This window comes from Erinaceus europaeus, chromosome 9 (genome assembly GCF_950295315.1).
Source record: "Erinaceus europaeus chromosome 9, mEriEur2.1, whole genome shotgun sequence".
Lineage (NCBI taxonomy): Eukaryota > Metazoa > Chordata > Mammalia > Eulipotyphla > Erinaceidae > Erinaceus > Erinaceus europaeus.
The window spans coordinates 63515887-63543669 of NC_080170.1; the positions used below are offsets into that span (position 1 = coordinate 63515887).

The 27783-nt window shown below is 40.5% G+C and overlaps 1 non-coding gene across 1 annotated transcript; it reads right to left on the bottom strand.

Annotated features, from left to right (window-relative positions):
- Positions 1 to 23886: 23886 nt before the first annotated feature.
- On the bottom strand, positions 23887 to 23993 carry LOC132540540 (U6 spliceosomal RNA). Its single transcript, XR_009551739.1, has one exon. It is a non-coding gene; the product is annotated as a U6 spliceosomal RNA (small nuclear RNA).
- Positions 23994 to 27783: the final 3790 nt, after the last annotated feature.

Here is a 27783-nt window from a genome sequence, read left to right on the forward strand (position 1 = left end):
TCTGTGCCACGCATGAACCACCTCAGAGCATGGAGGAATTAGAGAGACTTAGTAAATTCCTCAGGTGACAGCACTTTGGGAGGTGGAGTTGGACTCTTGCCTATCTCTTGAACCACAGTGCCACATTACCTTGAAAAGTATGTCCTTTTGGTATTAGGATGATATACAGACACCTGTCAAGGGGAGATAAGACATAGTGCTCATGTAACAACAGCTGTCTTGTAAATCATTATTTCCCAGTAAAGAGACTGGGGGTACAGGGAAGCGTTCAGTGGCTCTAAGGCCTGAGGCAAAAAAGTATATTTACTTGTGCCTGTAAATAAAAGTGATATTTTAATATATATTTAGTTTTAAGGAAAAAATAGTAAAACTTTATTAAAAAGAAAAGAAAACCACTGGTCAATGGGAAGAAAGAAGTATTTCTATACCCCCCACCCCCCACAATAAGAGAATGGGGTGGAGATTAGTTGCTCAATGATTTCTAAAATAAAAATTTCCTTTCCAAATATATAGTTTGTTTGTTTTCTCTCCTCCGTCTACATTCAGGGTTTTAGGTTCTCAGCAGTCATATGCAAAAGATGGAGCCAAGTTTTTTGTTGTTGTTGAAAATATTTATTTATTTATTTCCTTTTGTTGCCCTTGTTGTTTTACTGTTGTAGTTATTGTTGTTGATGTCATTGTTGTTGGATAGGACAGAGAGAAATGGAGAGAGGTGGGGAGACAAAGATGGGGAGAGAAAGATAGACACCTGTAGACCTGCTTGACCACCTGTGAAGTGACTCCCCTGCAGGTGGAGAGCCAGGGATTTGAACTGGGATCCTTAGGCCAGTCCTTGTGCTTTGCGCCTCCTGTGCTTAACCTACTGCACTACCACCCAATTCCCCCCACTTTTTTTTTTAAATAAAAAGGAAACACTGACAAAACCATAGGGTAAGAGGGGTACAACTCCACACAGTTTTCACTACCAGAACTCCGTATCCCCTCCCCTGATAGCTTTCCTATTCTTTAACCCTCTGGGAGTATGGACCCAAGGTCATTGTGGAAGGTCTGGCATCTGTAATTGCTTCCCCACTGATCATAGGTGTTGGCAGGTCTATCCATACTCCCAGCCTGCCTCTCTCTTTGAGCCAACTGTTTTAACAGTTAGCTATTGTTTTCTTTGAGGTATCAATAGATATTCACGAAGGAGTTCTCTTCTCAACCCTGGTATTCCAACTATAGTTCCTTTTTCAATTATAATGCTATTTAAACTATAGTTTCTTAGTTTCACCCCAGCTAACAGGTATAAATTAAAATCTTCCTAATACTATTACTAATAATAGACGTAAACCAAAGTTTCTATCTTAACAATATGGTTGTTAACTATTATTTCTTTTTTATCTTATTTTTTCATTAGTGATTTACAAAATTACAAAACAACAGGGGTACACTCCATACTGTTCCCACCACCAGTTTATGTCCCCATTCCTTCCACTTCTTTCAAGGTAACAGATATGGGTTGACTATTATTTCTATAACTATCTGTCTATATATATTTTTGCCCATTTTTTTTCTGTGGTCCTGCCTTCTCTTTCTAAGTTACACCTACACGTATTACTACTTCCAAATGTCTTTTTATATTTTCTTCTTTTCTCTCTGGGTCCTGATGGAATTGGAGTTCAGAGCCTCTAGTCATCTTCCCCTAACATTTCTCCCCCTCTGGGAGTGTGGACCAAAATTCTTTTTTTGTGGTGCAGTAGGTAGGAGTTCTGGCCTCTGTAATTGCTTCTCTACTGGACACAGGTGTTAGCAAGTTAGTCAATACCCCCAGCCTGTTTTTTTTTTTTTATCTCACCTGTGGAGAAATGAGGTTCCAGGACATATTGGTGAGGTCATCTGCCCCCAGTCAGGATGGAATCATAGTAACATCTGCAACTTGGTGTCTGAAAGATATTAAGTTTTGAGGCAGGACAAAATATTTAATAAACAGAAACCAGAAAATAGGAATATAGCAGCTGAGAATAGGGATTTAGGAAAAGAAGCTAGAAAGTCTATTTTAGATATGTTCCTAGGGCCCATGACTTTAGCGTTTTTTTTTTTATCTGAGCAATATGGAGGTGGGCTGAAAATATTGTCTGGAAAGATATAGTCAGATTTGAGAATAGAACTAGAAAGCTAGATTAGGGCAGAGAGTAGTTTCCAAACTTGAAGAAAACATATAAGTACAATTAATCATTTACCACATTCATCTGACCTATGGCCCATGTATGTTCATATTTAGCACAGGAATCTGTATAACCTCCAAGTACCTATCAGTCTGAGCTCGCAGTCCATGGTCATAGCTGGGAACATTCTAGGCTGCACTCATTTCAGGACCAGTCTTCCTCAAGTGGCAGGGTAGAGTGACACAACTTCCTTTTGGAGAGTGGGGCAGTTCCTACCATTGCTACTTTATAGTGAGGGCAAGATCCTATAGAGGCCATTGAAAGGATTTATGCTGACATTCCTGATGGAAGTGACCAGTGATGGTGGAGAGAGGGGTCTGTTAGAGGTCAAGACTCATTGTATCTATGGGGGAATCCTAGGATTTTCTGACTTGGACCCCAGGTTATGGGATGGCCTGGTAGTGATCAAAGAGGCCACCAATGAGCCAATCTCTTGTCCTTTTCAGTTTTTGTAATCCCTTCTCTCCCTGCCAAGCTTGGATTTTCTCCCAGCTGTGAAAGCATTGAGTGCCATTTGTTGTATCCAAATCTGTCTATGAGGTCTGGCCTCAAGTTGGGGAGGAAATAAACCTAGTATTTTAGTGAGTATTCATTTATTTTTAATGTCATGCTAAGGACCAAATGCAGGTCATCACCCATATGTGCTCTATCACTGAATCCCTCCCCCAGGGTCCCCATCAAAGTGTTATTCAGTGGTCTGGGAGGTGGCACAATAGATAAAGTATTGTACTCTCAAGTATGAGATCCTGAGTTCAATCCCCAGCAGCACATGTACCAGAGTGATACCTTGTTCTTTCTCCCTCTCCTCCTATCTTTCTCATTAATAAATAAAAATTTAAAAAAAGTGTTATTCATAGTAATAGACAACAGAATCCTAAAAAATGTTTAAGCAAATATTAATATAAGTTCTTTGAATGATATTTACTATGCTGGGGATGTGTTGTTGGTGAAGTGCTTAAATTATAAAAGGAAGATAAAGATCTGTTTGTTACCAATTATGCAAGGTACATACCCATTCTCATAAATACAGGAGAAAGATGCAAACATTATTATATATGTATATATATTATATAATGTACATAATATAGATTATATTATTATTTTCAGTGTTGTTGATATTGTGTTTTGGGAGAATTTAGGAGAGTATCACTCTGGCACATATGCTACCAGGGAGTGAATCTAGGATCTCGCCTTCTAAGCACTGCACCACCTCCTGGACTGCTCAAAGAAACTTCTATTCTCCTTTGCCCAGCATAGATTAGTTTGTCAGTAACACAATTTCACATCAGTGGAACCACTCATTTTGTAGTGTTTTGTGTAAAACTTCTTTTACTCAATATTTGCTCATGCTGTTACTTGTGTTGGCAGTTTGTTCCTTCCTGTTGCCAGGCATGGTATGAATATTCTGTTTGTATTACCATTCTCTAATAATGGAGAACAGGGATTATTTATAGTTTTCCCCCTTTTATAAACAGAGCAGTTATGAACATCCTTATACAAGTATTTTTTTGTGGGCATAAGCTTCTTTTATTTTTTTCTTGGTGTAGGATTTCTGGGCCATAAGGTAGGTGCGAGTATAGTTTTGTTATAAACTCCTGGTTAGGGGGCCAGACAGTGGCACATGCAGTTAAGTGTGCATATTACTATGTATAAGGACCCAGGTTCAAGCCCCTGCTCCCCACCTGCAGGGGAACACTTCCATGAGCCATAAAAGTAGATCTACAGGTATCTCTGTCTCTCTATCTCCCCTTCCCTTCTCAATTTCTCTCTTCACACTAAAGAAAAAAAGAAGAAGAGGAGGAAGAGGAAAAAGGAGGAGGAGGAAGAGGAAGAGGAGGAGGAGGAGAAAGAGTAGGAGGAGGAGGAAAGAAGGAAAGAAAGAAAGCAAGTCTTAGATCCTGTCCCAATGTGCTTGTGCCATTTAGTGCTCTTGCCACTAATGTAAGTTCTGGCTACTCCAGATCTTTACCAGAACACTGTTCAACTCTGGCTTATGGTGGTCCAGGGGATTGAACCTGGGACTTCAAAGCCTCAGGCATGAAAGTCATTCACATAGCCATTATGCTATTACTTTACCCCCTTTTGTAAGTTGTGATTTTACACACAATATATATTTGGGCCATGCCTCTAAGTACTCTGTGAGATTGAGTGACCTGCCTCCTTTAGGCTTTAATCTCTTCTGCTTGTTTTGTAAGTGATTTGGAGTAGGTACTCAGTCCTTTCTCAGTTATAAAGAAGATATGTGCTTTGATCAGGAACAGAAACTCAGTACTTAGGGATTTCAACACAGCACCTTCTCCCCACCCAGAGGTTCAGACCACAGGAAACTGCAGGGTGAAACAACAAACTACAATAAACTGTGAGCAGTAGCAGAGTTGATAATCCTGGATTCAAATTCAGACACTACCCAACTTTTTTTTTTTTTTTTTTTGATAAAGACAAAAATGCACAGAGGCAGAGAGTATAAAAAGTATCATAGCACCAAAGCTTCCTTTGGTGGTGGGAGCTGTGTTTGAACCTGGCCAGACACATGGCAAAACAGCACATTATCTGATTGAGCTATTTTACCTGCCTCAACCTTCTTCTTACTCTTTGATCTTGGGCAGATGCTTTAATACTTCTGACTTTGTATCTTTTCTTAAGTAGTATTCTTTCCCCCTATGATGTACTGAGAGAGAGAGGAGAGAGAGAAAGGTGGGGGGAGGAGAGAGACAATTAGAACCTGGATATCACTCTGGCATATGTGCTGTCAGGGACTGAACTCTGGACCTCATGCATGCAAATCTTTATCACTACCGTTGAGCGGCCTCCCTGGCCAACATGAGTCTTACATTCTGCATCTGATTAAGATGATAATATCTTTATTTCCTTATCTCTGAGTGTGTGTTTTCAATCAGGTAATATTTATAGACATTATTATTATTATTATTGCCACTAGTGTTACTGCGGGGTCTCAGTGCCTGCACTATGAATCCACTGATCCTGGAGGCTATTTTTTCCCTTTTGTTTATTGTTATTATTTCTGTGATTGTTGGATAGGACTGAGAAAAATTGAGAGAGGAGGGGAAGACAGAGAGGGGAAGAGGAAGATAGCCACCTGCAGACCTGCTTCACCACTTGTGAAGCGACACCCCTGCAGGTGGGGAGCCGGGGGCTTGAACCGGGGGTTCTTATGTTTCGTGCCATGTGTGCTTAACCTGTTGTGCTACTGCCCGGCTCCCAAATATTATGCTTTATAGAAGTGCCTGGGATCCTCCCAGATCTCAGATTGTATTATAGGGCCATTGTCATCAAAATTGCTTGGTACTGGAACATGAATAGATACACTGACCAGTGGAATAGAATTGAGAGCCCAGAAGTAAGCCCCCACACCTATGGACATCTCATCTGTGACAAAGGTGCCCAGACTATTAAATGGGGAAAGCAGAGTCTCTTCAACAATGGTGTTGGAAAAAAATGGGTTGAAACGTGCAGAAGAATGAAACTGAACCACTATATTTCACCAAATATAAAAGTAAATTCCAAGTGGATCAAGGACTTTGATGTTAGACCACAAACTATCAGATACTTAGAGGAAAATATTGGCAGAACTCTTTTACATATAAATTTTAAAGACATCTTCAATGAAACGAATCCAATTACAAAGAAGACTAAGGCAAGCATAAACCTATGGGGCTATACCAAATTAAAAAGCTTCTGCAGAGCAAAAGAAACCACTACCCAAACCAAGAGACCCCTCACAGAATGGGAGAAGATCTTTACATGCCATATATCAGAAAAGAGGCTAATAACCAAAATATATAAAGAGCTTGCCAAACTCAACAACAAAAAAACAAATGACCCCATCCAAAAATGGGGAGAGGACATGGACAGAATATTGACCACAGAAGAGATCCAAAAGGCCAAGAAACAAATGAAAAAATGCTCCAAGGGGATTGGGCGGTAGCGCAGTGGGTTAAGCGCATGTGGCTCAAAGCGCAAGGACCGGCTTAAGGATCCCGGTTCAAGCCCCCAGCTCCCCACCTGCAGGGGAGTTGCTTCACAGGCGGTGAAGCAGGTCTGTAGGTGTCTATATTTCTCTCCCCCTCTCTGTCTTCCCCTCCTCTCTCCATTTCTCTCTGTCCTATCTAACAACGAACGACATCAACAATGGCAATAATAATAACCACAACAAGGCTACAACAACACGGGCCACAAAAGGGGGAAAAAATGGCCTCCAGGAGCGGTGGATTCATGGTGCAGGCACTGAGCCCAACAATAACCCTGGAGGAAAAAAAAAATGCTCCAAATCTCTGATTGTCAGAGAAATGCAAATAAAGACAACAATGAGATATCACTTCACTCCTGTGAGAATGTCATACATTAGAAAAGGTTACAGCAGAAAATGCTGGAGAGGTTGTGGGGTCAAAGGAACTCTCCTGCACTGCTGGTGGGAATGTCAACTGGTCCAACCTCTGTGGAGAACAGAAGGCTAGAAATGGACCTATCGTATGATCCTGCAATTCCTCTCCTGGGGATATATCCTAAGGAACCCAACACATCCATCCAAAAAGATCTGTGTACACATATGTTCTTAGAAGCTCAATTTGTAGTAGCCAAAACCTGGAAGCAACCCAGGTGTCCAACAACAGATGAGTGGTTGAGTAATTTGTGGTTTATATACACAATGGAATACTACTCAGCTATTAAAAATGGTGACTTCACTGTTTTCAGCCAATCTTGGATGGACCTTGAAAAATTCATGTTAAGTGAAATAAGTCAGAAACAGAAGGATGAATATGGGATGATCTCACTCTCAGGCAGAAGTTGAAAAACAACATCAGAAGAGAAAATACAAGTAGAGCCTGAACTGGAATTGGTGTATTGCACCAAAGTAAAAGACTCTAGGGTGGGTGGGTGGGGGAATACAGGTCCATAAAGGGTGACAGAGGACGTAGTGGGGTTGCACTGTTATATGAAAACTGGGAAATGTTATACATGTAGAAACTATTGTATTTACTGTCGAATGTAAAACATTAATTCCCCAATAAAGAAATTAAAAAAAAACCAACAAGGGCAACAAAAGGGAATAAATAAACATTTAAAGAAAAAGAAAGAGAGAAAGAAAGAAGAGAGAGGAAGGAAGGAAGGAAGAAAAAAGGAAGGAAGGAAGAAAAAAGGAAAGAAGGAAGGTGTTAGCACATCTGATTGAGTGCATATGCTACAAAAAAAAAAAGTGCCTGGGATCATCTTTTGTCTTGGAATGTAGTAGACAAGTGATAATCTGGGAGAGGAGGAACCTGAAATAGAGGGGGAGAAAAGGGATCCATAGACCAATATAGAAATGTAAATTGTGAAGGCATAAAGAAATGCCAGAGAGGATCTCAGGGAAACCTCCAGTTGGCAGAGGAGGAAAATAACACCCAGGATGGATTCCCCATGGAGGTGGTAGCATGGCCAATGTGGGAGCCCAGGTGTGTTATTTTCCAGTCATGCCACAGGACTTCAGGTACCTTCTCTATTTGACCTTAAACTGGTGTAGTAAGATGAGGTGATATTTTCCTTGCCCATTCCTCTAGGAGCACTTATGGAAGTTTTCAAGTACTAGGATCACCAGGGAGCAAAAAATGCTTTCCACCAGACTGGCCACTGGCAGAAATCCCCTTTCTCTTTAACTCTGAATTTTACAAGCTCAAGGGGGTAGTCATAAAAGGTGCTATAGATCAGCTTAATTCCGTCCTAGTCCTGTTGGTTGTATTTTACTCTGATTCTTCCCAAGCTCAGGAACCAGCTTCCTTAGATGGCACACACTGCTCATCAGGGGCTTTTATGTGCATTCATTTCACCCATGAGAAGTTTCCCCCATTGTCCTGGCTTGCTGAGTTCAGACACACTGCCAACTGTGTAATTTTCTTTCTCTTTCTAAGAGAACGAATAACCTCATCATGCTGATTAACCCTGGATTTTTTTTTCTAGGTCTTTGACTGTTGGTAGTGTTTCATTAGCTTTGCTTCTCTGCTTAATTTCAGAGAAATAGTTATTTTTCAAAGGTTAACAATTAAAAAAGTTAAAATGCCTCCTTTCCAACCTTCAGATTTTTTTGGTGGTGTAGAAGAAGTTTGGCAATCTATTAAGCAATTTTATTGACTGAGAAAAGGGAAGACAAATAAATATCCTCCTGGGCTTTTCTATTGCTTCTTGCTCTGAACAGCTATAAAAAGTCTCCTCTTGACCTGAGGGGAGGGTTAGATCGTTATGTGGAAAACTGAGAAATGTTACACATGTACAAAGTACTGTATTTTACTGTTGACTGTAAACCAACTACCCCCCATAAAGAAAAAAAACAGTCTACTCTCCCGCATCACATCCCACACCCATTTCTGACTTTGCAAAGGGTGCTCATGAGTCAGCACTGTACCCTGGAGATCTGACACAGGAAATAGCATGCGGCTTTTCAGGGAAAGACTGTTTTCACAGGGGAATTCTTATTCTCGCCTCATTCAAGTAATAATAAACCCCTTGTAAGCAAATCTCTTTGGATACTTTTAGCCTAATTTTCTAAGTGTTTTTTGCTGACTAGAATGAAGGACTTTGGAAAGATCTAAAGACAGACTCTGGGTCTATTTTTCCTTAACTATCTTTAGGAGCAGACTTGGCTTCATTCACGCTCTAAGAGCCATTGCTACTAAGCTCCTTTAGCCCAAGGCATAGGGAACACAGGAGAAATATTGATGCAGTCTTGTGCTTTCCAACACAAATATGTTTCATCGAGCCCTTGCTACTCTAAAGGAATTCTTTGAAAGCAAAACACAAGAGATCTTTGTTGATATAAAAGTTCTTTCTTCCCTGAGCTAAGGGCTCCTTGTTCATTTGTTATCTCCACTCCCTCCCTAGCCTGCTTTTTTCTGTATGACAAGGTCCATATTATAGTCCACTTACTGACATTCTCTGTGATAGAGAGAATGAAGTTGTAACAAGTGGCTCCAAAAGCAATGTGGTGGAATAGAAAGGACTGGAACTGTATCAGGTATCATAATGTAGGCTCTGGTTTTGTTAGTGACTAACTGCACAGATCTCAGCATCACTTGTTTTATCTAAGAAAAAGATTTTGTGATCCATACTTACCACAAATCCAGGCAAAAGAGTAAGAAACCAGTATGTTCTAGCTGCAATTGGCACCCACTGAAGTTTGTTTTCTTTGTCAGGGCTTCATACCTCCACAATTCCACTGCTCTCAGTGGACTCTTTTTTAGTGTAGGTGAAAGACAGAGAGGGAGGAGAGGCAAAGAGAAGGAGGAGATTCCTGGATAAACTGCACCCACTAAAAAGAGAATGAGACACACACACACACACACACACACACACACACACACACACACACACACAGAGATATGAAACAACAAACAGCACTGTTTCAGTGCTTGTGAAGTGTCTTCTTAGCTTGGTGCTTGTATGTAGTGACGAGGGACTCAAACCCATGTTCTTATACATGGTAGTGTGTATACTTTATTAGATGAGCTATCTCCAAGTCTCTGCATATTTTCTTTCTTAGTAGGGCATGTGCCAGAGGACTGGACTCCCTTAGGAGTATGATGGCTGTGGCAAGGAGGGCTGAACATAGGGAGAACTTCTGTACAGGATTTGTTGGAGACAAATATTGGCTATCCCCTCTCCCCACCCCCGAGCGCTTACCCTTTAGCCATGAGTCAGTGTGTGATGTAGTAATGTACTTTGAGATGGATTCAGGGTGTAGGTTCTTAAACTACTGATTTTACTTGTGTAGTATTCTGTCAGTTATTTAAAAAGCATCTTTTTTTTTTTTTGCCTGCAGGGTTATTGCTGGGACTCTGTGCTGGCACTACGAATCCACTGCTCCTGGAGGCCATTTTTTCCCCTTTTGTTGCTCTTGTTGTTTATCACTGTTGTTGTTATTATTATTGTTGCTATTGATGCTGTTGTTGTTGGATAGGACAGAGAGAAATCGAGACAGGAGGGGAAGACAGAGGGGGAGAGAAAGATAGACACCTGCAGACCTGCTTCAGCACCTGTGAAGCAACCCCCCTGCAGGTGGGGAGCCGGGGTTCGAACCAGGATCCTTATGTGGTCCTTGCGCTTTGTACCATGTGTACTTAACCCACTGCACTACTGCCTGGACCCCCAAAAGCATCTTTTTAGGTTTAGTGGAGTGACCCAGATTTTCTATCTTCTTCCCAACAGTCACACCTGATGCTGAGAAAACTAGGCTGGAACACTGGGAATGGCTGCATTCTGTGTGTGAAACCAGCCCTGAAGGAACAATTAAGGCAGCTTGAAGGTGTTGGCAGTAGCCTAATAAACCCATGTGTGTTATTGGGGGTTACTAACCTTCCTCACAATTGGACTTTTTTATTCACAGATTAGTACCAATAATAGGCCCCATTGAAGACAATGGCTCTAATTGGTTCCTCATTGTTGCTTTAGGATTAAAATTGACCATCTCTTCTGACCCAGGTCTGTTTGAGTTTGTGTCTACAGATTTTTCAGTTGAACTGATATTCAAATGAAAATTTCACCCTCCCTCTAGATAGTTTGATCTGTAAAAAGCCCATTCAAGCATTCAGCAGTGGACCCATAGAGTATTTTGGATAGTACTGACTTTAGGTATGTGCATGTTAGAGAGAGCAAATATGTGAATGTGAGTCCAAAATCTCAGATATGAGCAGTATCTTACTCACATTAGGAATTATATCAAGGAGTAATACATTCTTTATATTTCCTGATTAATTTACTTACTTACTGAGTCATTCAGTGATTGTTAATTTAGTATTGACAATGAGCCAGATACTGGGCTGAGAATAATGTCAAACAAACCACATGGAGTCTTAATCTCTTTGTTGTGGTCATCAGAATAATATCAATGTTCTAACCCCTGGTACCTGAGACTTTGTTACCTTTCCTGGCAAGAGGGAGCTCTGAGGTTGATTAAATTAGATCTTGAGATAGGAGATTATTTTGGATTATCTGGGTGGATATTTAAGCATCCTCATAAAAGAAAGAGAACCAAGAGTCAGAAAAAGAAATAAAACAAAGAACAATGAAGGGTAAGAGGCCACGAGGCAAGGAAAGTGGGTAGCCTGGAAGTTAGTGTTCTCTCCCATAGTCTCCAAAAGGGACACAGCCTTCCTCAAACTTTGGCTTCATCCTCTAAGACTCCTTTTGGACTTCTGACCTCCAGAACTGTGTAAGGTAATATCTTTGGATGTTTTCAAAACTGGAGGTTGGTGATAATGTGCTTTAGCAGCAATATAAAGCTAATAAACACTGTCTTTTTGCTTAGCTAGCTGAGAATTAAGGGATTTCTTAATTGTGAGTTTTGCCTGGTTGGTTGGGCAAATGGAAAAAATTACAAAGTTTCCCTAGAACATAGAACTGCACTTACTCTAGAAGACCTGTCTGCTTCATGTCATTAGGCCTATACCTGGGTTTCTTTCTTTGCTTTAAAAAAATACATTTTATTCATTTAAAAATGAAAGATACATAGAGAAAGGTAGAGATAGAGGCAAGAGCACTGATCAACTCTGATTTGTGATGGTGCTATGCATTGAACCTGAGGCCTCAGAGCCTCAGGCATGAAAGTCTATTGCATACCTATTATGCTGTCTCCCCAGCCCACTTCTACTGCTCTTCTTTCCTTTCTTTTTATTTATTTATTACTGGATAGAGATAGGGAAATTGAGAGGAGAGGGGGAGATAGAGAGGGAGGGAGGCAGAGAGATACTTGCAGCTCTGCTTCACCACTCATGAAGCTTTCCCTCTGCAGGTGGGGCCCAGGAGCTTGAACCTAGGTTCTTGTGAACTGTAATGTGAGTGCTTAACCAGGTGCACCACCAACTGGCTGGCCTTCCTTCTTTCCTCCCTCCCTCCCTCCCTCCCTCCCTCCCTTCCTTCCTTCCTTCCTTCCTTCCTTCCTTCCTTCCTTCCTTCCTTCTCCTCCTGCTCTCTTTCTTTCCTCCTTTTTCTTTCTCTCCCCTTCCTCTCCCCCTCCTCTTTCTTTTTCTTCTCTTTCCCACCAGGGTTTTTGCTGGAATCAGGTATCTGTACCATTAATCAACCACTCCCAGCAGCCTAGCCTCTCCTCTCCTCTCCTCTCCTCTCCTCTCCTCTCCTCTCCTCTCCTCTCCTCTCCTCTCCTCTCCTCTCCTCTCCTCTCCTCTCCTCTCCTCTCCTCTCCTCTCCCCTCCCCTCCCCTCCCCTCCCCTCCCCTCCCCTCCCCTCCCCTCCCCTCCCCTCCCCTCCCCTCTCTCCTCTCCTCTCCTCTCCTCTCCTCTCCTCTCCTCTCCTCTCCCCTCCCCTCCCCTCCCCTCCCCTCCTCTCCCCTCCTCTCCCCTCCTCTCCTCTCTCTCCTCTCTGTCCTCTCCTCTCCCCTCCCCTCCTCTCTCCTCTTCTCCCCTCCCCTCCCTCCCCCTCCCCTCCCTTTCCTACCCCTCTCTTCCTTTTCTTCTTTTTTTCTTTTTGGTAGAAATTAAGAGGGAAGGAGGGAAAGAGAGATGGAGAAAGAGAGATACCTGCAGCACTGCTTCAGTGCATATGAAACTTCTTTCTTGCAGCTACTGGCAGCTTGAGTCTGGGTTCTTGTGCATGGTAATGTATGTACTCTCTTGGGTGCACTACTGCCCAGCCTCAATATATCTGGATTTCTATGGACTATAATTTGTCTTTAACTCATCTCTACTTTGGCTGCACTAAATGTCTAATCCAACATAGGAGACACTCTATACTTGATTCAAGCCCTTTCTGTAAAAAGGGCTATTTTCATGAGAGGTGGTAGTTCTGTAAACTTGTAAATTTACAGATGTGTAACCACCTGTAATGGATGGTTTGTCTACAGTGAAAATGGTTGCTACCAACTTCTGTCAGTATGTTCACATGTGCTGTGTGCTACTGGGTTGTTGGGAAAATCATGACATGTTTTTCTGTATGAAAATATATCATGATTTTTTTTGACAACCCAATAGATTATACAATATAGGACTTTTGTTGAGACTCAGAGAAAAACATAAATGTCCTTTACAGAATGCTTTTTTACTTAAAAAAGAAAATCTTTGATAATTCTAAATGTTCAATATTTATCTACTTCTGTGCCTGTCTAAAATAATCCTCATTCATTTTCGATGGAAAATGATATTTTTCAAGCTTTTAGACTTTATTCTGTGACTTTCCTGTTTGACTTACTGTCCAGAGAGAGGTCAGGGATGAATGTAGGGGAGTAAATAGCTACCACTCTTAAAAGAAAGAATTATGAGCCCGAGAAACAGGAATCCATGTTTTCTGTTTTCTAAACCTAAGCCAGAGAACTGATTCTTCCTTTTAACCAATTGGTAAAGACCCTTATAGGGAGTTGGGCGGTAGCACAGCGGGTTAAGCGCAGGTGGCACAAAGTGCAAGGACCGGTGTAAGGATCACGGTTTGAGCCCCTGGCTCCCCACCTGCAGGAGAATCGCTGTGAAGCAGGTCTGCAGGTGTCTATCTTTCTCTCTCTCTCCCTCTCTGTCTTCCCCTCCTCTCTTGGTTTCACTCTGTCCTATCGAACAACAATGACAACAATAAAACAACAAGGGCAACAAAAGGGAATAAATAAAATGATAAAGACCCTTATAAAGCAAGTTTCTTTTTTTTTTTTTTTTAAAAAGACATTTTATTTTAATGAAAGAGAGAGATAAAGATCAGAGCACTGCTCGTCTCTGGCATATAATGATACTGGAGATTGAACTTGGGACCTTAGACCCTCAGGCATAGGAATCTTTTTCATAACCATTATGCTATCTCCTTAGCCCAAAAATGAATTTTAAAAGCACACAAACACAAAAACATGTGAGTTGCTGGCACAGCAAGTCTGCTTTTTGTTAAAAATGAAGTCTTAAGGCTAGAGAGTTGAATCTTGCAAGGTCCCACATGACGTGTTTAGCCCTTTCTCTCCTAGTCTCATCTCTCATAATTTTGCTTTCAAATCTTCCCACCATTCTGAATTTATTGTTTCCTCTAGTACTTTAAGTCTCTCTAGCATGTTAGCTTGTACCTGCATTGGTCTGAATACTGCTCGCCTCTCCCCTCACCTTGACCTTGCTAATGTCCACATAACCTCCATCTCAGAGGCTGCTTCCTCAAGTTAACTCTCTTTGACTCGATACCATTCTGAAACATAGCTCTTAAACATGATGTTATTGGTTCCATTTATTTGTCATTATCCCTTACCAGATTCTAAATTCCAAGAGAGTATATAGGATGGAGGGGGTGTTCTTTTTTGTTCATTGTTTTCCATTCATGCTTAGCATTTCTTTCTATCAGACTGGCACTCTGCCTGCAGGCCAAATCTACCTCAGTCAGCCTTTTGTGTACCACCATTTGTTTTAATTGCACAGTTGTACTTGACCGAGCAAATGGCAGATGGGTACCTGTAATCAAACAGTCCGGAGATTTTAAGTACTTTTGTTCATTCCTGGAGTGGTCACTGAGCCTTGGCAATAGGCAATTTAAATTCTGGACAACGAGTTTTCAAGTCGCTTCAGTTGCTACATTTTTTGAGAATAGTGGAAAACCCCCGACCCTTTGATAATTAGACTGAATCAGTTTTCATAATTCTGCTTTATGCACTAGAATGGTTAGCAAACTTCATTATCCACAGCCTGATGAGAAAGCTTTTAGCTTCTAATAAAGATCTTGTGAGTAATTTCGATTTGCAACGAAACTGTGTCCACTTTGCACAGCACTGTTCCTCTAGACAAGACAATCTTACAGTTTCATCATTATAAATGATTTTAAAGTGGATGTAGGAAAAAAAGCATACAATTAGCATCTTGTCAGTGGGTGTTTGATCCAGAGAAAAGGACAGCTGACGGCCATAGTGGAAAGCAGCCTCCATGCACCCCTGTAACCCAGTACGCCTGCATTTCTGTGTGTATGAGGTGATAGCTTTTCTTTGCCTCTGTGTATCTGGAACATTGCCAGAACCTAAAAGACTCTTCCTAATTAAGGGGAGTGGATCTTTAAGAGACACATGACATCTGACAAGAGCTCAAAGCATCCTGGGCTACTCCTTTTGTAACATACATAAATTACCCCTTCAATGTCTTTTTAGCCCACAGAACCCTGAAAGCTCCATCAAGCTAGTGATATTTTTTCTCTGTGCCACTGATCCCCAGCACACAAAATAGACATGCTATAAATATTTCTTGGATGGATAGATGAATGACATGGAAGAATGAACTGCCATAGTGATAGATAGTTATTTATCTACTATAAAAATATATATGCTAATTATTAAGAATAATTATATAAGAATATATATGTTAATTGATATAAATATGTTAATATATAGTGAAAATATATATTAATCTTTGGCAGCTCACCCTAACTCTGTTAGGAACCAGAACTCCACAGCTTATTTGGAAAATTGCTTTGCATTCTGTTTCAGTCTTGCTGTGGTAACATAACTGAAGAATTATCACTTGGTGATACTTTTTGGGTTGTAAAAAAAGTCATGACATATTTTACTAGGTAAAAATGCATCATGACATTTCTGAAAACCCAATATTTTGCTCATATATCTGTAGTCTGAGTAGACTTTGGTGGAGGAAACTTGTCCTATTTCATGCTGGCTGGGTTACCTGGGAAGCTCAGAGAGTAAAATCATCTGAAAGCTACTCCTTCTCCACTAGCTATAATAGTCAGGACTGGACCACTGGAACTCTTCAAACTTCTCCGTGTGATTTCTGAGTAGTCTTGCCAATGTGGTAATTGCCATAAAGGCTCAGGACCTCAGAGGGTTGTGTTTTTAAGAGAGATGTCTAGTACAGTGGTGTTACATTTTATTATTTTCCTTAAAAATATTGGCATGATATTACTTGCTCTGCATCCTGTCCCTTTAAAGATACACTTGGGTCATGCAGTAATCAAGGGCAGGGGAGGTTGTATTAGACCCTGCATTTGGTGAGAGAAAAGTTAATAAACTTGAAAACATATTTTAAGTTCACCACAATAAATCACTGTTTTGAGAAATCAGTAAATATCAGACTTGAACAGTTCTTTGAGTGAGGTAAGAACTTTTGCTTAGAAGAAAAATTAGAATCTCACTGTCTTTTTTTGAATCTCCATTGTAAGGTATAACATTACATTACCTTAAAAGTGTAAATTTGGAGTGCACTTCTGTTCTTTGAATGAGTATATAAAAAGAATGACAGCCCCCAAATGGAGGTGCTTCTGCTAAGTCCACTGAGTCTCAATACGTACTTTAACTGAAGTTTTAGCTGTTGAGGTTTCAGTAAGATTAAATATTTGTGACTCCCCCCAATATTGTGTAATATTGGGAAATATGTTTGTTTCATGACTAGAAGTTGTGTTTGCAGGGGCCAGGTTGTGGTGCATTTGGTTGAGCACACATGTTATATTGCAGGGGGAAAGCTTTGCAAGTGGTGAGGCAGTGTTGTAGGTGTCTCTCTGGCTCTCTTCCTCTCTACCCCCCAATTCCCTTTTGGTTTCTGGCTGTCTCTATCCACTAAATAAATAAAGATAATACAAAAAAATTAAAAAAGAAACTGTGTTTGCTTCATGAAGTGGAGTGGAAGCAATGTCATATTTTCATATTCCTTTGACAATATTAATCCTAGCCAATGTTACAAGGCAGACAATACCAGTTATTTCTATGAGTGTGTGTGTGTGTGTGTGTGTGTGTGTGTGGTGGGGAGCTTTCCCAATCTGGTTAGAGACCCATGGCTTATGTAATTCAGGAAAATAACAAAAGCTTCTAGACTATATAAACTATGGATCTCCTTTTGGTCTTGGAACAAAGGCCCTCCATGTAGGGGTAAATACCACTCCTTCCTTCCTGAATGATCAAAATAGACTGACACAGAAATATCTCAGTAGATTATTATGTAACTGTAAATTCACAATAAATCATCATGCTACATATGTATATTATCTTTTCTGTTGAAAGAAACTAATGAAAATCAGAAGAAATGGTGTATGAAATTCTGCATTCTTTTATTTCTTCACTGCAGAGTTATGAGCTTGTTGACTTGTTTTTCGCCCCTTCTGAGCTGCTAAATGTGGTGAATTTCTTCTGAGTGCTTAAAAATGGGTCAGCTGCTTGAGTGTATTTAAAGAACTACAGTGAATGTTTCTGAATTCTGAGATTCTCCTCTAAAAGAGAGGCAAGAGAATTAAGGAGTTGATGGGCCTTTATTATGGGTGTGTGCTTCTCTGACCCTGGTCCTTAAATTACCCAGTAAGGAAGAGCCTTGACCAGCTGGGACTAGGTGATAGCAGTATGCCTTACTGTGGTCAGTCTTCACATTCTCCAAATGCCTGTGGGTGCCAAAGACAGTTCCTTAAAGAACATGGTTTTAGAGGATTCTTCCCATCCCCCTTCTAGCTCTTTACTTTATTAAGTATGTGAACTTTGTGTCTTACTGTCTTTATTAGGTATGTGAACTTTGTGACTTATTGTCCTTATGCCTCAATTTTGACCCTAAAATGGACATAGAACAGTATGTACCTCCTAAAGTTGAGGATCCTGTGGCTTTGTGCTTCAGAGCACAGACACCAAGTTGGACTGTCTAGATCCCACTGCTGGCTCTGCTGTCTGTTAGTTCTGAGTGAGTGCAAGCAAGTTTTTTTAAAAATAATATTTATTTATTTATTTTTCCCATTTGTTTCCCTGATGTCATTGTTGGATAGGACAGAGAGAAATGGAGAGAGGAAGGGAAGACAGAGGGGGGAGAGAAAGACAGACACCTGCAGACCTGCTTCATTGCCTGTGAAGTGACTCCCCTGCAGGTGGGGAGCCAGGGGCTTGAACCGGGATCCTTATACTGGTCCTTGTGCTTTGTACCACGTGTGCTTAACCCGCTGTGCTACCGCCCTACTCCCAGGTTTTAAAAATTTTTTTTTTTTTTTAACCTCTCCAGGTCCAGTTTCTCCAGATGGAGAATGAGGTAGTAATAAGGTCTACCATAGGGTTGTTATAATATTTTTTTAAATAGTTTTTATTATTTATTTATTTATTTTCCCTTTTGTTGCCCTTGTTTAACAGTGTTGTGGTTATTGTTGTTGTTGTTGTTGGATAGGACAGAGAGAAACGGAGAGAGGTGGGGAAGATAGAGAGGGGGAGAAAAGGCAGACACCTGCAGACCTGCTTCACGGCTTGTGAAGCAATTCCCCTGCAGGTGGGGAGTTGGGGGCTCTAACTGGGATCCTTACACCAGTCCTTGTGCTTTGTGCCACGTGCACTTAACTTGCTGGCCACCACCGACTCCCAGTTATAGTAATTTAATAAGAACTTAGAACAGTGAATGGCACCAAGTAGAGCTCAGTAAATGTCAGTTGGAGATCCAAGTCAAAAAGCCCAAGTGGGCTTCAGGTAGGTATTCAACATGCTGATGGGTATGGTACAAAGAAGGTGCAGGGGCAGAACTATTTATTTGGTGTAGACTCTTTTTCTACAAGGATTCCTTGGACAGATCCCTATACCCACTCAGAATCCCCAATCACAAAAGGATAAATTCTTTAGCCAGTGATACTATGTTTTGGTAATCTGTTGCTACATAAAAACATGTGGCTCCCCCCAAACTTTTTAAAATAGAAAAAAAAAATTATTGTGATTATTTGGGTTGACTGGGACGTTTTCCTTCATATGTTGTTGGGCTGATTATAGTCATCCAGGGACTCATTTGGGTGGTGCATCCATGAGGGCTCACTGAAATGACACACAGTGCTGGATGTTGACTGGGAATGTAGCTGAAACTGGGGCGGGGGTTGCTGCTCAATGGGGCACCTTAGTGCTCCCCCACATACCCTTTCTTTTTTATGCCCCCCAACTCCCACATATCCTTTCTGTGTGGCTCCAGTACTTCACAACATGTGTTTGGGTCTCAAGTGGTAGAAAGCAGAGGTTGATCATCCTTTCAACTGTGGGCTGAGAAGTTCCAGATGCCATTTCTGCAGCCCTCAATGAGTCAAACCAGTTCCAAGACCAACTTAGGTTTCAGTGGTAGAGAAGTAAACTCCATCTTCTGGTGGGAAGAGCAGCATGGATGCACAGGGAGGGGCTGTCTTTGGAGACAAGTTATTTGTATTAGTTACCCATTTCTGTGTAACAGATTATTCCCCTTCCCAATAACAACTTAAGACAATGAGCATTTATTATCTCCTACAGCTTTTGAGTGGTCATTAATTTCTGAGTGTATCTGATTTCAGTGTCTCTTATAATGCTACTGTCCATCTGTGAGCTGGTGCTACTGTTTTGGAAGGAGCTGGAAAAAGTTCATTCCTGTGGCTATTGGCAGGAGAATTGGGTTCTCACCATATGAATTTCTTCGTAGGATTACTTATGACATGGCATCTCCCAGTAGGAATAATCTAAGAAGAGAGAGGGAGAGAGCTTATATATGTCTTTTTATAATTTAATCTTTCAGTGGCTTATGTTACTTTTGCTATGCTCTATAGGTCATACAAACCAAATCTGCTACAGTGTGGAGGAGACTACAAAAGGGTGTAAGTTGGGAACTTATAGGGGAAAGGGAGAGAAAGGGGATTATTTTAGGGACTTCCTGCCACACTACTATGGAGTGGTATTGTATGCTAGAAGCATCTCAGGATCTTATTAAATATGCATATCTATATATATGTATTTTGTTGTTGTTGGAATTATAATGTGTATCACACTTTAGGAAACCTTGGTCTGATGTCCAAAGGATAGTTGACTGTCATAAACACTTTTTTTTTTCATTTAAAAAAATTTTTGGGGGGGATTAATGGTTTACAGATAACAGTAAAACACAGTAATTTATACATGTGTAACATTTCTCAGTCTTCCACATAACTCCCAATCTAGGTCCTCCTCTGTCTCCTCTGTCATCATGTTCCAGGACCTGAACACAACCTCCACCCCAGAGTCCTTTACTTTGGTGCAACACACCAACTCCAGTCCAAATTATGACAAGCACACTTATTTTTTCTCTGCCTCCTGTGAATTTTGATGTGCACTAAACATGAAAATCACTTGTGTTGTTTGGAGCCAATGTTACTGACAAGTACACTTTTTTGGGGGGGGGGTTTGAATTCTATGAACTCTTTGCTTAGTTTTGAATTTTCCGAAGTTTCAGATCCCTGTTACCTATTAACATGCATATTCTCAAAGGAAAGGAACCATACCATTGGCTTCTTACTTACAGATACTTACCTACATATGTACACAAGTAATGCCACGACCACTGGATTTCTTGGACATCCCTAGTAAGACACTAAGTTCCTAACTATGTCTTTTGGCTCTTATCATGGAGAGACCTTCCAAATATATTTGGATTTATCTTCCCTTCTTTCTGTCATTCTCTCCCTCCCTTCTAGTCAACAAAACATCTGTGAATTACCTTTTGGGCTGTCTGCTTAGCCCACTGTGGTTCTTTCTTCTCTGTTGCCCCTTCTCCAGTGACTCCCACTGTGTTTGAACCATGTAATCCCAATCACCTGAATTTAGAAAATTGAGTCACTGTGGACACTCAGCTCCTCTAGGGATCTGATTCCCTGAAATTAGGAATTAGGGCCAAAGGGAAGAAAAGCACAAGGATTTTTCTTTTCTTTCTTTTCTTCTTTTTTTTAATGCATATCTTTGATCATGCCCTGTAGATACAAAAAGCATGGTACACCTGACTCCCTCTACCACCACCCTGCCCTTCTGCCACGTAGACAAAAAACAACAAAGTCAGTCTGCAGAGATTAAAGGGTAAAACAGATGATAGGGTGTTTTGGTAATGGAAGAAGGGAGAGTGTGGCCTTTGCATTCCTGATGGCTCCCCATTTCCTGTGTTGGTTTCTCCTTGCGTCTTGGATTGCAGTCCATGAGATCCCCATAATGCTTAATATGCACTTCAATTTCCTATACTTTTATATCTAAGCTAGCTCCTGTCCGTTTCTGTTTCTTGAGTACTAATATAGTTCATCTCTTCAGACACTGCATTAGGAATTAACCTGATAAATCCAGACATGGGAAGAGAAGGTTCTTGCTGGAACTTTCCTGTGGATCAATGATTTGTGTGTGGATATCAGGAGGTGGGAGTGCTAGGGAAGGATTTTTCACTCTCTCTGGGGGTGTTAGCAAAAACAGAGCAGGAATTATTATATCAATATTTGAGCCAGGCTTTGGTGGATAGTAGGAGTTTTCTAGGAATGAGAAGGGCTTCAGTGCATGTAATTTGATGCTTGAAAAGTCAAGAGTTTTGTATGCTGTGCTAAAAATTACATGGCATGTTTTCAAAAGAGAAATCAAGGTAATCTAAAAGCATAATTGGGAAACAATTGGTCTGGAATCTCTCCTCATTATGGATTCATTTGCTATGCACTGTAATCAGGCTGGTCCTCATTAAATACATTTGGAATTCAAATGACTCTCACATATACCTTCTGTAAGGTATTTTCTCAGTTTTAGAGGAACCTCTTGAAAAATATCCATAATCTTTCATTCTGGTTGTAATACATCTGTGGCACGTGAAAGGCCTTCTTACATCATACATGGCTCAAGCATATGCTAATTAGAAACAAAAGCGATTAGTGTTTAATTTAATGGTAGTTGGGGATTTCTTATATACTGTTCTTTGGTCATATACAGTGCAATAGTCAGATTTCTGTAATTTTTCTCTCTATTCTTTGTTTTTTACAGCCATAGTTTAATGCATTTCCTAGGGATTCTAACTCTCCTTTTTATTTTCTCATTTGATTATTTCCTTTGGACTCAGAATTATACTTAGTTTCTTTTTGCTGTTTTAAAGTTTTTGTTTATTTTTACATTCTGTAGCTGCATATTTCTCACTTGATTTTTGGTAGACAGGGAAGTCAGTTTTGGATTTTTAAGTTCAGAAACCCAATAATCTGTTCACATGACTTTTAAGCTTTTCACCTTTTTCTTGGCTCATGTGATTTTAAGATTTTCACCTTTTCCCTGTTGAGTCATACATGCTGACTGATAACTATCAAAGAATTAAGAAGGAAAGGAACTCTCACAGTTAAAATGTGATGATTTGGAGGCATAGTTGACTAAAGGTTAGTTGAGAAATCATTTGTAACTTGTGGCTATAAGCAAGAATTTGATAACAGAGTGATTTTCCTAGAAATACTGAGTCTCCTGGATTGGAATAATTGGCTAAAGAAGGAAAGGCTAACAGTTGAGAAATCATTTGTAACTTGTGGCTTTAAGCAAGAATTTGATAACAGAGTTGATTTTCTTAGAAATACTGAGGGAAGGCTAACAGTAGAGAACACACCCAAGTTTTGGTAATACTGTGTGTGTGTGTGTGTGTGTGTGTGTGTGTGTGTGTGTGTGTATGTGTGTGTGTGTAGAGAAAACTTATTTGAAAAGGTAAGTGGAAGCTTATCTAGGAGGTAGTACATCCAGCCCTTAGAGTGGGCACGTTTTTGAGGATGTGAAATGAAAGAGGCTTTTTTTTTTTTTTTTTGTGAGCATCTACAAAGAGTTCAGAATAATGGGATTCTTTTCTGAAGACAAAAGAAAAAATATTTCTTGAGCAAGATGTGCAAAGGACTACTCTTATCTAAAAACAACTCTGTCATGGAGTTCACTTTACTTCTCTTTGAGGGAGCAACAGTCAGAAGCCCCAGTGTCTCTATGGAAAGACAAACGTGGGTGGAGTATGATAACAACAGAAGTGGTAACAGCAGTACCAACAAACTGAGGATTTATTATGCTAGGCATGTTGCTTGTCTCATTATAGTATGTTGCAAGAACTTATGAAATAAAACTATTTTCTTGGGAGCTGGATGGTGGTGCACTAGGTTGAGTGCACACATTATTATGTGGAAGGACCTGGGTTTGAGCCTCCATTCCCCACCTGCAGAGTGGACACTTCATAAGTGGTGAAGCAGGCATCTCCCTTTCTCTCTCTGTTTCTATCTCCTTTTCCCCTCTCAGTTTCTCTCTGTTCTATCAAATAAAATATAAAACAAAACAAAATAAAAAACTAAGAAATGGATGCTGGAAGAGGTGAATTCGTAATAGCAGTACTGAGCCCCCTCGTGGGGTTTAGTATATATATATATGATATAGTCTTTTTTGTTTCATATACAGGAAAACTGAGTCAGGGAATGGTGATATCATTTGTCTAAAGCTACATTGCTGGAAACTGGTAGGAGATGAGCTCTTTTGGCCTTTGTTTCAAACCACATGTTATACTTTATCCATGTACTTCATCTGCTGGTTTCTCTGGGCCTCAGGTTCTTTCTTTCATTTTTTTTTTTATTGGGGGGTGATTAGTGATTTATAGTAAACACAGTTGTTGATACATGTGTAAAATTTCTCAGTTTTCTGCAAAACACTCTCACCCCCAGCCTATGTTCTCATCTACCATCATGCAACAAAACCTGAAAACCACCCTCTCCCTCAGCCCCAGTCCTTTCCTTTGGTGCCATATGTCAAACCAGTCCAGGTTCTACTCTGTGTTTCCCCTTTCTGTTCTTATTTCTCAACTTCTGTCCATGAGTGAAATAATCTAATATTTATCCTTCTGGCTTCTCTCACTTAACATGATTCTTTCAAGCTCCACCCAGGATAAGGTTAAGAAGGTGAATTAGCATTCTTAATAGCTGAGTAGTATCCCATTATGTATATATGACACAACTTTCATAGCCACTTATCTGTTGTTGGACACCTAGGTTGCTTAAAAAAAAGGACTGCTTCATGGATTTGCATGCCATCCTTGTGCAGGGGCCATGCTAATCTTCTTTGTATTGTTTCAATTTTAATACATGTGCTGCTGAAGCAAGCACCAGTTTCTTCTTTCAAAAGAAAAACTTATGATTACTCTGACACTTTTCTCTTGGTGGGGAGGATCAGATGAGAGTGTGGAAAAAAAGTATGTTTAAAGATGATACAGTAGCTGGAAAACACAAACAATAATTAAGATGGATACGCTGAAAGAAAGAAGGAGAGGAGAAGGCTCCCTGGAGCAAGAATTATAGTTTGACCTTCAATGAAAGCACTGCCATCACAGTGCTGACAGCACAGGCTGGGAATGCCAGTCCCTCTTTCCACAGCTGTCAGATCAGCGGGGACTGGGGGCAGACACCAGGCCTGGGTATCCAGGCGTGAGTGCCAAAGCTCCTTTACCACAGGCTTTGTGCAGTCTCACTTAGAGCTTGACCTTTTGAATGTAAAACACTTGTCATTTTGCCAGGTGCTAGCCAAGGGATGGATTCAGCAAGAGGAATCCCTGTGGCTGCTATAGGGATACATTTTTTTTTGAGAAATAGTTTCTATTAGGACTCAGGGTATATCTGAAAAAAGGAATCTTTCCACTACCTGAAGGACTTCTCAAGTTTTAAAAACCATGCCTCCACTTTATAACTGTGTTTTTTACAGTTAGTTATATTATCAGAAAATCTCTTATGTATTTCTCATTTTCTAATGATAAAATTCTGTGGTTTATTGAACAGTTTCCAAGTTGTACTTCTCCACCCTGATTCTGGTAATTCTGTCTGGGTGGGGTTTGTGCTCTGGTGAGTCGTGGGTATGAATAGTGTGTTTATAGAAATATCTCAGGCAGCCCATCTGAATAAGAGAGCTCTTTAAAAAGCAAAAATGGGGCTGTTTTATAAACTTGTTATTAGTGGAAAAGTTTTCCTTTAGGAATCAAACCGCAGAAGGCTAACTAAGCTAGTAATTTAAATTACATATTTATAGCATAAGTCTATAATGTGATATACTTAGTTTGTAGTTTAAGTTGCATATGCATAGTTATTGGATACCTAAATATGAACTAACATCCTTGTTGTTTAAATGGTAAAGGGACTGAAAATTCTTCCCGTTTCAACTGACTCCCGTTTGTCTTGTGACTTCTCTTGTCCTTCTATTAAGGACTGTTTCTCTACCTTAAGTTTGGGTTTGGCTATAAGAACTGCTCTGGCCAAAAGAACATTAAAAAATATATATGTGGTGCACCTGACTGAACGTACATGTTACAATGTCCCCGGTTCCACCTGCGGGGGAAAGCTTCACAAGTGATGAAGCAGGTCTGCAGGTGTTTCTCTGTCTTTCTCCTTCTCTATCACCCCTTCTGTCTTGATTTCTGGCTGTCACTATCCAATAAATAAATATAATAAAAGTAAAAAAGTATCTGGGATGCTATTTAAAAAATATGACTAGAGATCGAATGAATCATGTTAAATGAGATAATCATAAAGAGAAGGAAGAATGTGGGATGATCTCTCTCATAGACAGAATCTGAAAAATAAGAACAGAAGGGAAACCACAAAGCAGAACTTGGATTGTAGTTGGTATATTACAGCAAAGTAAAAGACTCTGGGGTGGGGGATAGAATTAAGGTTCTGGTCCTGCCCCACTAGGGAAAGAGGCAGTATGGATAGACCTGTCAATACCCATGTTCAGCTGGGAAGCAATTAGAGAAGCCAGACCTTCCACCTTCTGCATCCCACAATGACCTTGGGTCCATACTCCCAGAGGGTTAAAGAATAGGAAAGTTATCAAGGGAGGGGATGGGATACAGAGTTCTGGTGGTGGGAACTGTGTGGAGTTGTACCCCTCTTATCCTATGGTTTTTGTCAGTGCTTCCTTTTTCTACACAATAATAATAAAAAGAATTAAGGTTCTGGGACAGGATGGCAGAGGAGGAACTAGTGAGAGTTGAATGGAAATGTGGAAAACTGAGAAATATTATACATTATACAAACTATTGTATTTTACTGTTGACTGTAAACCATTAATCCCCCAAGAAAGTAATAAAAAATATGACATAGGCATAGGGTTTGAAATTGCACTTTCCCTCTCTTATTTTCTGTTTCAGAAGCCTAGATTAGCCTCTTAAATGTAAGATAACTTAGGAGAAAATGCAAGGGTTCCATGAAGGCCTCTATACCAACTATTCTCAGCCACCAGGTGTGAGGTTAAAGCTGCCCTGTCAGTCCACTTGGGCTCTTATAACAAAATATCACATGCCAGGTTGTTTAAAAACAATAGAAATTTATTCTTCACAGTCCTGAAGTTCTAGATGGTGACACTGATTCAAAGATCTGTATATCCTCAGAAGGACACCCCCAGGAGAAACAGGGTTGGCCACTATGCCATCTTAATCCACCTTCCTTCCTTCTATACTCTCCTGCTCCTTCTCTGCTTATCCCTTTAGTGTTTTTAGATTCTACATCAAGGGCAAGGAGGAGTCCACCATCTCAGATTCTTCTGGCATAGGTGCATTTTGTCAACTTTGCTTGATTCTGGGGACCTGTTAACTGTGTTCATTTAACATGACTTGTGCTACTGTGGAATACAACTTAAAAAAAAATTCTTGCCTCACCCTGCTGCCCTGTTCCCAAATACAGACATCTCTTGTAGCCATCTGGGTTTTGTTTCAGAAGCTGCATCTTCACTACTCCCAGGGACCAGTAAGTATCAAGAGCTACAGATTTGGACAGTGGTTGAAGAGGCAGCTGTAGCCTGATTCTTTACGCTCTGCCCTGACCTCTGGTGGTTTTGGCCTGTTAAGGCACAGACCAGGCTAGAATCTGGAAGACTGCCTCTTGTGTCTTACCTGTTCACTTTCAGTTTCTGTGTATGAAGACTTGTAGTCCCTCAAGGGTTCCTCAGGATTCCAGAATGATGCAGATGTAAACTTTAGACACTGCCACCCAGTACCTCACTCATTGGTAGAAGATCATCCTCTAGGTTTTGGGTGGAATCAGCCCTACTGTCCCCCAGGCATGATAGAGGACCAGCCTGAACAATCAGAGCACACCCTTTGTCTTCAGGGATTAGTTCAGAAAGATCAGAAAAGAGCAGATGGTTAAATATGGGCAAACCTTATCAGTTCTCTAAGAGCTGATACAGGGGACATAGGAGAGAAGCATTTCTCTCTTACCTGGACTAGAATCATGGATGTTCCTGTATACCTGGATTGACAGCAGCCATCTCTTTGGCCATGTGGAGTGAAGCTGCTCGAGTATAAAGTCATCAATGAGAAGAGTGAAGGGGTCTGAAAATTCAAAGAGCTCCATCATGTAAATTTCCGGGTGTGCCTAAACTGAGATGATGTTTCCCTCTTTGCTTTTTTTTTTTTTTTTTTGGATTTCTGTCACTTGCAACTAAAGAGTGCCTGATTAATAGGACAGCACCAGCCACTGCTATTTATAGTAGAAGAAATCAAAAATGAGTTTGAGGTAAGTGCACAGTGGCACTTTCCTTTATGAAGCCACCTTTATGATTATATAGAAGGATCATATTTCTTTTTTTATTTTTAAAATATTTATTTATTCCCTTTTGTTGCCCTTGTTGTTATTGATGTCGTCATTGTTGGACAGGACAGAGAGAAATGGAGAGAGGAGGGGAAGGCAGAGAGGGGGAGAGAAATATAGACACCTGCAGACTTGCTTCACCGCCTGTGAAGTGACCCCTTTGCAGGTGGGGAGCTGGGGGCTCGAACTGGGATCCATACACCGGTCCTTGAGCTTTGTGCCACCTGCGCTTAACCCGCTGTGCTACCACCCGGCTCCCAAGGGATCATATTTTTTTTCTTCATTTCTCTAGATCACTGACTAGTTGATAGTAAGT